Source organism: Saccostrea echinata, unplaced genomic scaffold, assembly GCF_033153115.1.
Source record: "Saccostrea echinata isolate AGI-Se365-2 ecotype Australia unplaced genomic scaffold, CSIRO_AGI_Sech_v1 ptg000006l, whole genome shotgun sequence".
NCBI lineage: Eukaryota > Metazoa > Mollusca > Bivalvia > Ostreida > Ostreidae > Saccostrea > Saccostrea echinata.
In genome coordinates, this window is record NW_026889755.1 from 11,257,436 (window position 1) to 11,268,641 (window position 11,206).

Consider the following 11,206-nt stretch of genomic DNA (forward strand, 5'->3'; position numbering starts at 1 on the left):
TATCTGATGTCCGCGCCCAAGAGAAATTAATTGGAGGTCATCATAATGATCACGATGTAGTTTAACTAAAATTTATTCTATGCTTTATTATTTATTATGTACAGAATTATGTTACAAATAAGAAAACGACTGGGCGAATTTTAACTTAGACGACAATGACTTTTAATGAACACAACATGATGGATAAAACAAATCACATACCATCACAAACCAAGAAAGAAACTTTCTGTATTCCAGTGGCTGACTCTCAGCTTTTTTTTTAAAAAAGCTAATCTTGTTATAAAGACTTGCAGAATAAGCGAAATACTCCAGATATTTAATAAAAATCTCGAACCCGATCTAAAACGCGTTGACAAAGTCAAACCAGATGGTTTTAGTTTTTAGGGCATTTTTACAGTGATATGAGAAAAGTCTGATAATTGCTGTTAATTTTAAGAAATAAAGTTCGTCATTTTTCAACCTCGTTCGGTATAATATAATTTACTGATAATTTTTTCCGTTAAGGAGGAACACATTGGCGAAGGATAAAAAAGAGGTATTCTGCATGTACATGTACACAACATTGTTATTGTGTACTCGGATTAAACCGAAAATCCTTCGTTACATTGTATTTGGGTATAATTTTCGCATGTTCTCAGGCGAATATTCATTTATTTTTATCTGTCTAAAGACAATAATTTCAGTTGATAGAGAAATGTTTTTATTTCATCGTTTTTCCCCATCCTTTTGATTTACACGTTTGCTTTGTACACAAAAGCGTGTGTTCATATACCGCTGTTTCTACGCGCTATCGATATGATCAGGGAAAACATGATATTCGAATTCTCCAGCAATTTATTTTTATGAAAACACTCAATGAAAACACATTAGGTGAAAATATATATACCGATAGTATCTTAATATCTTATTAGTATATACCTGTTTAATTGCAATGTAACCAAGCGTAACGATCGCTGGCCAGGACTTTTTTGAATATAATTTATAACTGTTATTAAAACAACTCGTCAGCTGAGCGGACCTATGATTTAAACAGTAAAATAGGGAAATTCCAGAGTTCGAAGTGTTTTTATTTTGGGCGCTCTTCCACATAAACAAATAAGACCACATAAACAAATAAGACCGCATTTACGCGTACTTACATGCATGTACCAGTAATTCGTATCATGGGAAAATTCAGTTTATTAGATGAAATAAAACAAATGCATAAGGTTAATCTTCCTAAACAACACGTTTTTAAAACAATTTCTAATATAACTGACGGTATAAAATAACAAAGAAATAACGGGATTGTGTAAACTTGTATTTAATTTGGAATGAGAACAAATCTTAACCTGTCAAATCATTTATAAAACATACTTCGTTTTCCAGACACTAATTGTCGTGCGTAATCTTCACATGCACTGACCAAGAGGTCACAAGTTTGAAATGTATGGCTTCTCATTGCGTGAGTTTTGTCAACACATGTCGGAGTAGACTATCTAAACCAATTGATTCCCAAAGAAAACTGCATAGGAAGGTTTTTTTGTACACTTTTTAACGGGTAAAATTCATTCGACGCTCGATAGAATTTTCAAATACAAGTGAAATATTTAGGTTACTTGCGTCCGACCTAGTATTTTGTATGCAATAATATTGTAAGTTAGGAAGAAAATAATACAAACTCAAAAGTAGTTAATTTTATTTTCGATTTTCCTGACAATTAAAAATGTGACCTCTACGTACAATTATCGTGATAATTATATACATGCTGTTTAATGTTCATGAAAGAAATAGCAACTCGTTAAATAATAACATTAGAGAGATAAATAAACTGTTTCTTTAATACGCAAACAAAGTGGTCTTTTCGGCATTCGAAATGCATTGAATTTGAAGTCAGTTAAGATTAGTAAAACGAGCGAGTGATAAACAGTAAGACGAAATAATATGAAAGATTCTGAATGATTTTAAAGTAATTTTTCACAAAGCGCAATTATCTCGATATCGAGAAATACAATGTTTATAAAAATAAAATTAATATGCAACTTTCTTGTAATTCAGCGAATAAAATATAAATTGAAATGTACTAGCGACTTAATCAAAGATATTATAAAATAATCTGAAAGATTCAACATATTTATCCACTCATCACTTAGTTTACAAAATGTATTTGGAAAGGCCATTCTATGGTTTGTTTTGTGTATGACCTTAGGTCGCTGGATCACACGCTGATTGATCCCCGGTGACCTCCTTTGCCACGCGCTATCGAGGGAGGGGTTACATAATTGTAAACACGCAAGGTGAATGTAAAAGGCGTGTACTTAATGGCTGTGAATGGTCTATGTTTAAAGTTTTGTTTTATTTTCTAACTTTATTGTTTGTTTTTATATGATAAGAAGAAAAGGTTATCTTTTTTCCCTGTTAAGTAGACTGGTTTATCCAAATTTGAAAACAAATGAAATAAAAGGGAAAGTTGTCAGTAAATAATTTAGAAATAAAGCTCAGAACACTTCAAGAACCCGATTCTAAAGAATATTAGCATCTAATGTAGCTAGGTTTATTATTTGTAGTAAGTTTATTTTAATTACACGCATGAAGAGCTCTTGTTTACTTGCTGAATGAAAACGCTTACCTGTATATGTGTTATGCTTCTAGCTCATTTAGAACACAAGACTCAAACAAAATAACGTTTTCTTGAGATCAGTAAGATGTTAACTAACAACTTTAATTACGGCAGCTTTTTCGAAATATTTCGATGTAAATGTATTGTTGCGTGAACAGACAAAAACAGCGATTAAAATTCAAAATGATTTTTATGCACCAGTGTTTGGAATTAAGATTATAAAAGATCGGTAAAGTAATCTTACTGATTCGATATAACTAAAAACATAACTTTCCATTAATCAATAGCTCTTTGTACAAAATTGACATTATACCCGATCACAAATACTAGCTTTGTTTATGGCCACAGGTGGCTAGTACACTGGTGACCTCGATCAAAGGCGTGGGATTCGCGCGTTGGGTTACATAACTAAACATCGAGCTGAACATGGAGACCGTAATATGCATACAGCTAAAGATCGTGAATTATTCAATGCATACAGTTTAAAACCACTTACAAAGTTTGTTGTAATAATAAACGTAGAAAGATAGATTTAATATTCTCCGCTTTTGAACACTATTAATCTAATTTAAAAAAGAAGAAAAGAAAGACTAGTTGTAATAAATAATTTAATAGTGAACCATAAACCACGTTTTAAACCTTATTAAAATGAAAATTAACATTAAATACCGCAGGGTATATTATTGATAGCAAGTCTGTTTAAGTTATACACATGAAAAGGTCTGATTTCCTTGCCGAATGAAAAACGTTACCTGTTTAACTGGCCAGCTTTCTAATACGTATTACGCAATACCCATGGTATACTCGAACAAAACAACATTTTCATTAGATCAAAAAGGTGTAAAAGAACAATTTTGTTCCCAAGATCCAGATCGAAATATTTACCGTTTTTGAGTTATAAAGCAAAAACTTTTAAGGGCCCAAGATCCCTAATCATTAGGGCCAGCCCCTTTTAAATAGTATAATATGAAAGCCCTTGCAATTATGCACAACTTTTGTTCTACATGTCTTAACAAAATATTTCTAGTTTTCAAGATATAAAGGAAAATATGTCAATTGTTTTGCTGTTTTCCGCGTTCTAACTTTTGACCCCTCTCTAGCGCCATTTTTAATGCAAAAATCAAAAAACAAAAACCGATGTGCACAACTTCAATGCTTCCTCTTTTCAATTTCAAAGGGTTTTGTGCTCCAATTATAACCATTTCTGATCCTTTGTCTGGAAATCGGAGGCATGCAAAATTCAATCAAAGGGGAATAACTCGTGAACAGAAGGTAATTTCCGAATTGTATTACGGTATTCTGACAGTGTTTTGTAAAGTCTAAAAGCTCTGAAAATTTGAACAAAATCTGTTTAAAAATGAGGAAGATATGAAGCGTCAAAGTTGGCGTCTAGGAAAAAAAAAAAAGAATAATCTTAATCATCACAATCAGTAGAAGGTCTTCCGTTGGAAACGGAAGACCTTAAAAATCCTCATTACTTTTGATGTCAGGATCCAACCTCCTTAAAAGAGCGGTGTGTTGAAAAGTTGCGTTTGTTGTGTGGGCATTGCGATAAAGAGAGGAAAATTTCGCCTTGTATGTAGGTAAGTTGAATATTTCTCAAGAAGTAAAATTCAGACTTGCCCGCAGCACTTTATATGTAACAAAGATCACAATGAATTGACTTGTGTGACTAATTTTTTCTCAATAATGTTATTTTGCACCTGTGCCGATGTGATTTTTGTACAACATTTAGGAATATATAAGTGTCCGTCACGTGATCAACAAAGTCATGTGACATCACAAAAATGCATTATTACAATACCTGATTACACTACCTAACTCTCTTATCACAAGTTGACTGCAAATTCATACGTAGATTACAAATTGAAATTAAAATCCAGATCAAACTAAAATGTATATTTCAATGCATGCATACTAAGCCTTAACATAGCTGTGTCCAAACCCACTTTCCAACACTTTTCCTAAACTTTGCAGTTTTGTCACGATCAGTTCTCTGTCTTTTTTGCGGCTTGTTTTAAATTGAAATTTGCTTTTTCAAAGGAATTTAAAGGACAGGGTTTCAGCCACTTATCATATTTGATGGGAGATTTTTTATTGGGAGGATTAGGCGGTTGCCATTCTATTAATCCAAAGGACAGTTTATTTCTCTGCGCAACATCAGAAGTTTTGAGGAACATTTAATTTTATGTTCAGCAGCACGATAACCCATGGGCAAAAATGAGAGTAAAGTAAAACATCCCAGTCATCAAAATTTTCTGAAACAAGAATACTCAAAAAAGTAATCGATTAATAATTTTTAGGTCACCTGAGGCACTCAGGTGAACTATTGCTATCTGTTTTCATCCGTCGTCGTGTGTTAACATTTGAACATTTTCAGCTTCTTCTCTGAAACCGCTGAACCAATTTCAGCCAATTTTAGCACATGGCATTTATGTGTGAAGGGGAAGAAAATTTGTAAATGTCATGGTCCCTGCCCCCCTGGGGCCTGAGGGTTGGGGCTAAAACCACCAAAATTAATTCAATCTTTAAAAATTTCCTTCTTTACTGCTGGACATCAAGCAGTCAAACTGTTGGCATGATTGTAATAAGCATAGAGCCCTCTACCAAAATTGTGAAATTGATGGCCCCAGGGTCAGGGGTTCTGTTGCCAGGGCGGGGCTATATAGATCATATAGTGAAAGTGCATTATTTCTTTGAAAATCTTCTTCTCTACTCCCGGGTATTATTGAAACAAATTGAATACATAGTTATTATAAGCAAGGGTGACTCTACCAAAATTGTGAATTGTGTATTACAAAGAATCTGGAGTGCATTAAAATTGGCAGAAAATTATTCCAGGTTTTGAAAGGGGTTTCCTCAGATATCTAATTGTTTTAATGTTCGATAGTATTAAGGTCTTTTTTTCTTAAAATTCGTATAAGATGTTTGACATTTATTCAAGAAAAAAATATTTATATACAAATTCCAAACTGTTGCTCAAAAATATATCTAGGCCCAGGCACAAAAGAACTAATTAAGGTTTGAAAGTCAACAAGTGTGTAAAGACCCACACTCAAATGCACCCAGTGGCATCTGATCATTAACAGATATGGAAAGACCTACACACAGTGCACTCACTAGCTCCCCCCCCCCCCCTTTTAGATCTGCGCATGTCAAGTATCACATAATCCGTACATATTCAATTAATAACAAATTAACAAATAAATATGGACAATGAAATGCATACTCTTTAAAAATTGTCATCTATAGGAATGTATTCTATAGTTAATTCAGAGTAATGACAAATAGTGATCTTGGTCCTATATGTTGTTGTCAAAGACGTCTCATTCCTAAAGATATTGACAACAACATCTGTAATCTCAATGAAATCTCCAGGCCTTATGTCTTGGTCAGCCGCATTTCTCCAAAGTGCCACTTTGCACTTTTCAGTTGAATCTCCCTAGAAAATATTTTTGATTTTCATCTGGTCCTCTTTGACAAGTACTTGTCTGACAACCTCTTCCTGTAATGTTGAAATAAAGAATAGAATTGTGCAAATATGTGGGGGGGTTTTACCTGTAGTACTTGAATGGAAATTTAAAGATACATATGTATATCTAGTTTAAGAAATTAATAACATTATTAACTGCTGTATAATGACTGTCAGTTTAATTTTAATTTTACCTGATTTTTAATTTTTACCTGAATCTTACCTGAAACTTTTTTTCCTTTGATGGACACCCTAACTTAGTGGGATCTTAAAGCCTCGGACACAGGTTTTGTGGGTGCTGGTGGGGGTTGAGGATGTAGCGAGCCTGAGTAACAATATCCTCAGGCATCTCAAGTGCTGTAGAAGGGAAAACCTTTTGTGTGTTGTGGTTACAATCACAGCATCTGGGTCCTTGGTAATGTTTCCCAGGATCAAATTCTGGCCTTCTCTAAACCCCAGAAATTTTTGAACTGTAGTATACCGTACACTTAATTGCCTTGGACGAATCAGCAACTGAGCAGTTTATCAGAACTCTCGTTCACTTTTTCATTTTTTAAGACAAATTCATTCCCCTCGTCAATCACCTTCACTTTCAGACTTTTTGTGTAGGGAATTTGTCCAGTTTGTCCCATTATTCCTTCCAAGGAAATTGCAAAAGCCTGGAAAATAATTTATACATTCAATTAAAAAATTCAAGTCAAATACTGTTCATGTTAATATTCAATTGATGGCAATTCATCATAGACATAACTATTTCTTTCTCACCGTTCACGGAAGCTCAGTCGGTAGAGCGCTCGCTCTGTGTTCAGGAGGTTATGAGTTTGAATCTCGGCCGCGACTTAGTCGATAAGAAATTGGTAGCAACTGTTCTTTCGCCATGCGCTCGGCACTTTGAAGTAAAAGTTGCGGGTCGTCCTTCGGATGAGACCTATAAAACCGAAGTCCAGTGTCACGGCAGGCGTTGGCACGATAAAGATCAATCACTGCTCAATGGCCCTGAGTGCCGAGTAAAGGTCAAAATTTGAAGCCCTTCACCGGTATATGGTGACGTCTCTGTATGAGTGAAAAATTCTCGAATGGGACGTAAAACAATATACAATCAATCTATCTTGCACAAATATGATTTTAAGGGTGGTTTGCAGCTGTGAAATAAGTCCATTTTTGGCCTTTTTTTTAATGACACAATAAATTAAATTTTAATAGAAATAGCAAACATTGATTTCATTTTTCTACAAATAAATCTCTTTTTACCTGCAATCATTATAACTCAGTGATTAAAGGTGTTTGCATAGGGTACATGCAATTTTTAGCAGAGACCAGAAGAGCTTATGCGATAGTAAGTTGTCCGTCCGACTGTTTGTCTGTCTGTAAACAATTTTTCAAAATGCTACTCCTCCAACAGTTTTGGTCTGATTTCAGTATAACTTGTCACACAAGTACACTATACAAAACACATAATTCTGTGTATCGGTTTTTGATTTCGGTGAACGGTGTTGCCATGGTTAATAAAAATAGAAATTCCTGCGAAATACTTTCAAAACATTACCCTTCCTACAGTTTTGATCTGAATTCAATATTTTTTGGCACACAAGTAGACAACACCGAGATACATATTTCTGTGTATCGGTTTTTGATTTCAATGAACGGTGTTGCCATGGTTACTAAAAATAGAAATTTTTGCGAAAAACTTTCAAAACGCTATTCCTCCTGCAGTTTTTGATCTGATTTTAATATAACTTTGCACGTAAGTAGACTATACTAAAATACATAATTCTGTATATCGGTTTTTGATTTTGGTGAACGTTGTAGCCATGGTTACTGAAAATAGAAATTTCTGTTGCCATGGTTACTATAAATAGAAATTTCTGTGAAATACTTTTAGAACGCTACTCCTCCTATAGTTTGGTCTCATTTCAGTATAACGTAGCATACAAGTAGACTAGACTGAGATACATAATTGATGTTATTGTTTTTTTCATTTAGTTGAATGATGTTGCCATGGTTAATTAAATCAAAATTTCAGTTAAATTGTTTTAAAAGGCTACTCCTCCTACAATTTTTGTCTGATTGCAATAAATCTTGCCACAATAAAAGAGTAAACCAAGGATCATTATTCTATTAATGTTGTTGCAAAGTTTCAAGTCCAAGTGCTACTTTTATCTTCCTTTTATAAGAACAACCAGTAGAGCTATGGTCTCGTCAGAGACTTCTGGTTTAAATATTTGGCACTGTGCCAAAAAGTGGATTTTTGCTGTTATTTCATTCTTTATTTTAAAACATTTGCCTAATACATGGAAAAAATGCAGTTATAAACAGTAAACAAGTGTAATCTTGACTTTAAAAAGGCATATTAAAATAGAAACATTACACTCTAGATTATTATTGTTTAACGCCCAGTCGGCAAAATTTCAACCATATTTCGGCGATCAAATGAAGTGTGTATGCCTATTTATACAGTTTTGGGTTTCTCTGGCGGTCCCCAGTGTGCCTACTCTTTTTCGAGAACCAGAGAAACGATCTTTTACGTGCTAAGGGGGTTGTTACATGTATCCTTGACACGGGGGGACCATTTAACGTCCCATCCGACGGACTCAAAATTTAAAAATATGTAAACAGTTAAAATATATCTACAAAATTCTAAAGTTATATCATTTAAATTTTGCAGTAAAAATCAGTTTCATGTAAAAATTTTAAAATTGTTTAAATATTTATATTTGTGAAAAGTTCATGCATAGTTTGCACATTAGTAAAAAGTCTACTTCGAGTAGGAGAAAATTCGATACATTCCAAAAGAATATGACTGATAGCTAATGGACACTCGCATGATATACATTCTGGTTGCAATTCTCGAGTACGTTAGTATTCATGTGTTATTTTTGAATGACCAATATGTATTCTGGAAATAATCACTTAGTCTTGACGTTTCAAGCCGAAATCAGATGATTTATTAACTTGTTTTCTATAGCATAAAGAATACAGTTATCACAAAATTCCCAATAAATTTGCCAGAGTGAATCTACATAAAGTTTAACAAAATATTTCATATCAGTGTATGGTACTTTGAAAAAGTAACGTCATACTGAAGTGCTGTTTTTGCAGCACCATCAGCTTTGGTGTTTCCAGGGATTCCAATGTGACTTGGAATCCAACAAAAGTCTAATACTTTACCTTCATGAGTAAAATGATAATATTGAATCAATATATCTAAAATGTATGGTTGTTCGATGTCCATATTTTTTATCGATTGTAAACAAGAGAGCGAGTCCGAGTATATTGTAAATATTCTATATAAGAAGTCCTTGCTGATCCATATACAATAGAGTCGTAGTACAATTTAGATCCATCATCATGATGCCTCCCATCTCCTACATCTCCTCTGGTGGTGGCTGATCCTGGGGAATCACTTACAGCGAAGGCGAGCATCGAGATAGAAGCCAGGAAGGATGACCTCCAAGAGACTGAGAAGACGGCAATGCCATCTCCCAAGCATGTGCAAGAGCATGATCTCTCTGAGAAGGAGCTATCACAGACTGAGTGGATGGCACTGCCATCCTTTCAGTTTGTTCAAGCTCCATCTCAGGAAGATCAAACACAGGCCTGGCACTGCAACCTCCTCAGGCTATTCAAGGTCTTCCAAAGGATTAGCTATCACAGACTGAGTAGATGGCAGTGCTATCTCTTCAGTCTGTTCCAACTCCTCCTCAGGAAGATCAAGCACAGGCTGAAGAGGTGGCAGTGCCATCTCCTCAGGCTGTTGGAGAGCATCTCTAGCCCCACCCTCTGCTGCCTGATGTACTTCCGCACCGGGAAGTCCATCTCGTAGTCGGCGTGCCAGGCAGGGCGTCCTCGAATCCTCCCGGATCGTCGAGGCTCCATCTCATCTCTTAGTTATCTTCTGTGCAAGTTGTCTTGAAGAAATGCAGTGAAAGCGCTGAGTAGATGTAATTGCAAAAGCAACTAGAACTGTCCAATAGGGACAAATACCCCCCGCTGGGTTTTTCAGAGAAAGTACCAAATCACTAATGTTTTCTAAATGTGAGAGGTGTTCACAATTTCCTTAAACATTTCCAGTGAAAATTTAATTACTCATTATATTTTTTATATGTCCGTCTTAAGACGGGACGTATTATGTTATAGCGTTCATGTCCCTCCGTCCGTCTGTTAGCTTTTTCATGTCCGGCTTATTATTTAGTCTTATTTTTTTCATTATGTTCTTTACAGCAATCTGTAACAAGAAAAATTCCACCTCTCCCATGGGTGTAATGATCAGGCACTGGTCAAGGAAAATTTTGATAGCAGAAAATTGCATGTCAAATTAGAGATAAATTAATGAGTTTAGTGTGAGGTGATAACTGGTAGAGCATCTCTGATCAAGCAGGTGTTATCTACATCTCTTGGGAAATGGGCAAAAGGAATCAGTCTCTTAATTAATTGCTTGTGTTGTATTGAATTGTTCTTGTTGGCTAGTCTTACTTTCAAGATAAATTTGATGTAATTAAAACTAATTTGATATTGTTTATAATAATTAAAACTTATATGATATTGTATAATATAATTTAAACTGATTATTTATTGTACATTTTTTATTTGAATTTTTATATCTTTACAACAAATTGCAGACTGCCTTGTCTCACTAAGATGTCATTCGACCAATTGAATCTAAACTGTTTATGATAATTTAACAATATTTGATGGCGTATAATGCTGTGGTGGGGCACTTTATTTTAATGAATGAAACTAAGGTGCAGCCTAATAAAATATCAACACTAATAATTACAGTGTTTTTTATTACAATGAAAAAATAGTTTGCAACTATCTGTCATCTTTGTGAGACATGACACTCTGCAAATTGATTGTTGAAAAAAAAAAATATAATTAATTATACAAAATCAAATTGATTTTAATACCTTTATATCAAACTCATTTTAAAAATAAAAGGCTGGTTTTAGTAACTATGTATTTTGACAGACATAAATAACAATTAAGAGACTTAGACAACAGAGATCTTTATTTCTTTCTGCCCAATTCCCCGGAGATATAGATAAGACCTGCCTGATCAGAGATGCCCTAACAGCTTCCCACACTGAACTCATTAATTAATCTTTAACTGGATGCATGTCCACTCATTACTCCCA

At 34.4% G+C, this 11,206-nt stretch overlaps 1 pseudogene; it reads right to left on the reverse strand.

Moving 5' to 3' along the window:
• Positions 1-5,831: 5,831 nt before the first annotated feature.
• On the reverse strand, positions 5,832-9,494 carry LOC133180381 (uncharacterized; annotated as a pseudogene).
• Positions 9,495-11,206: the final 1,712 nt, after the last annotated feature.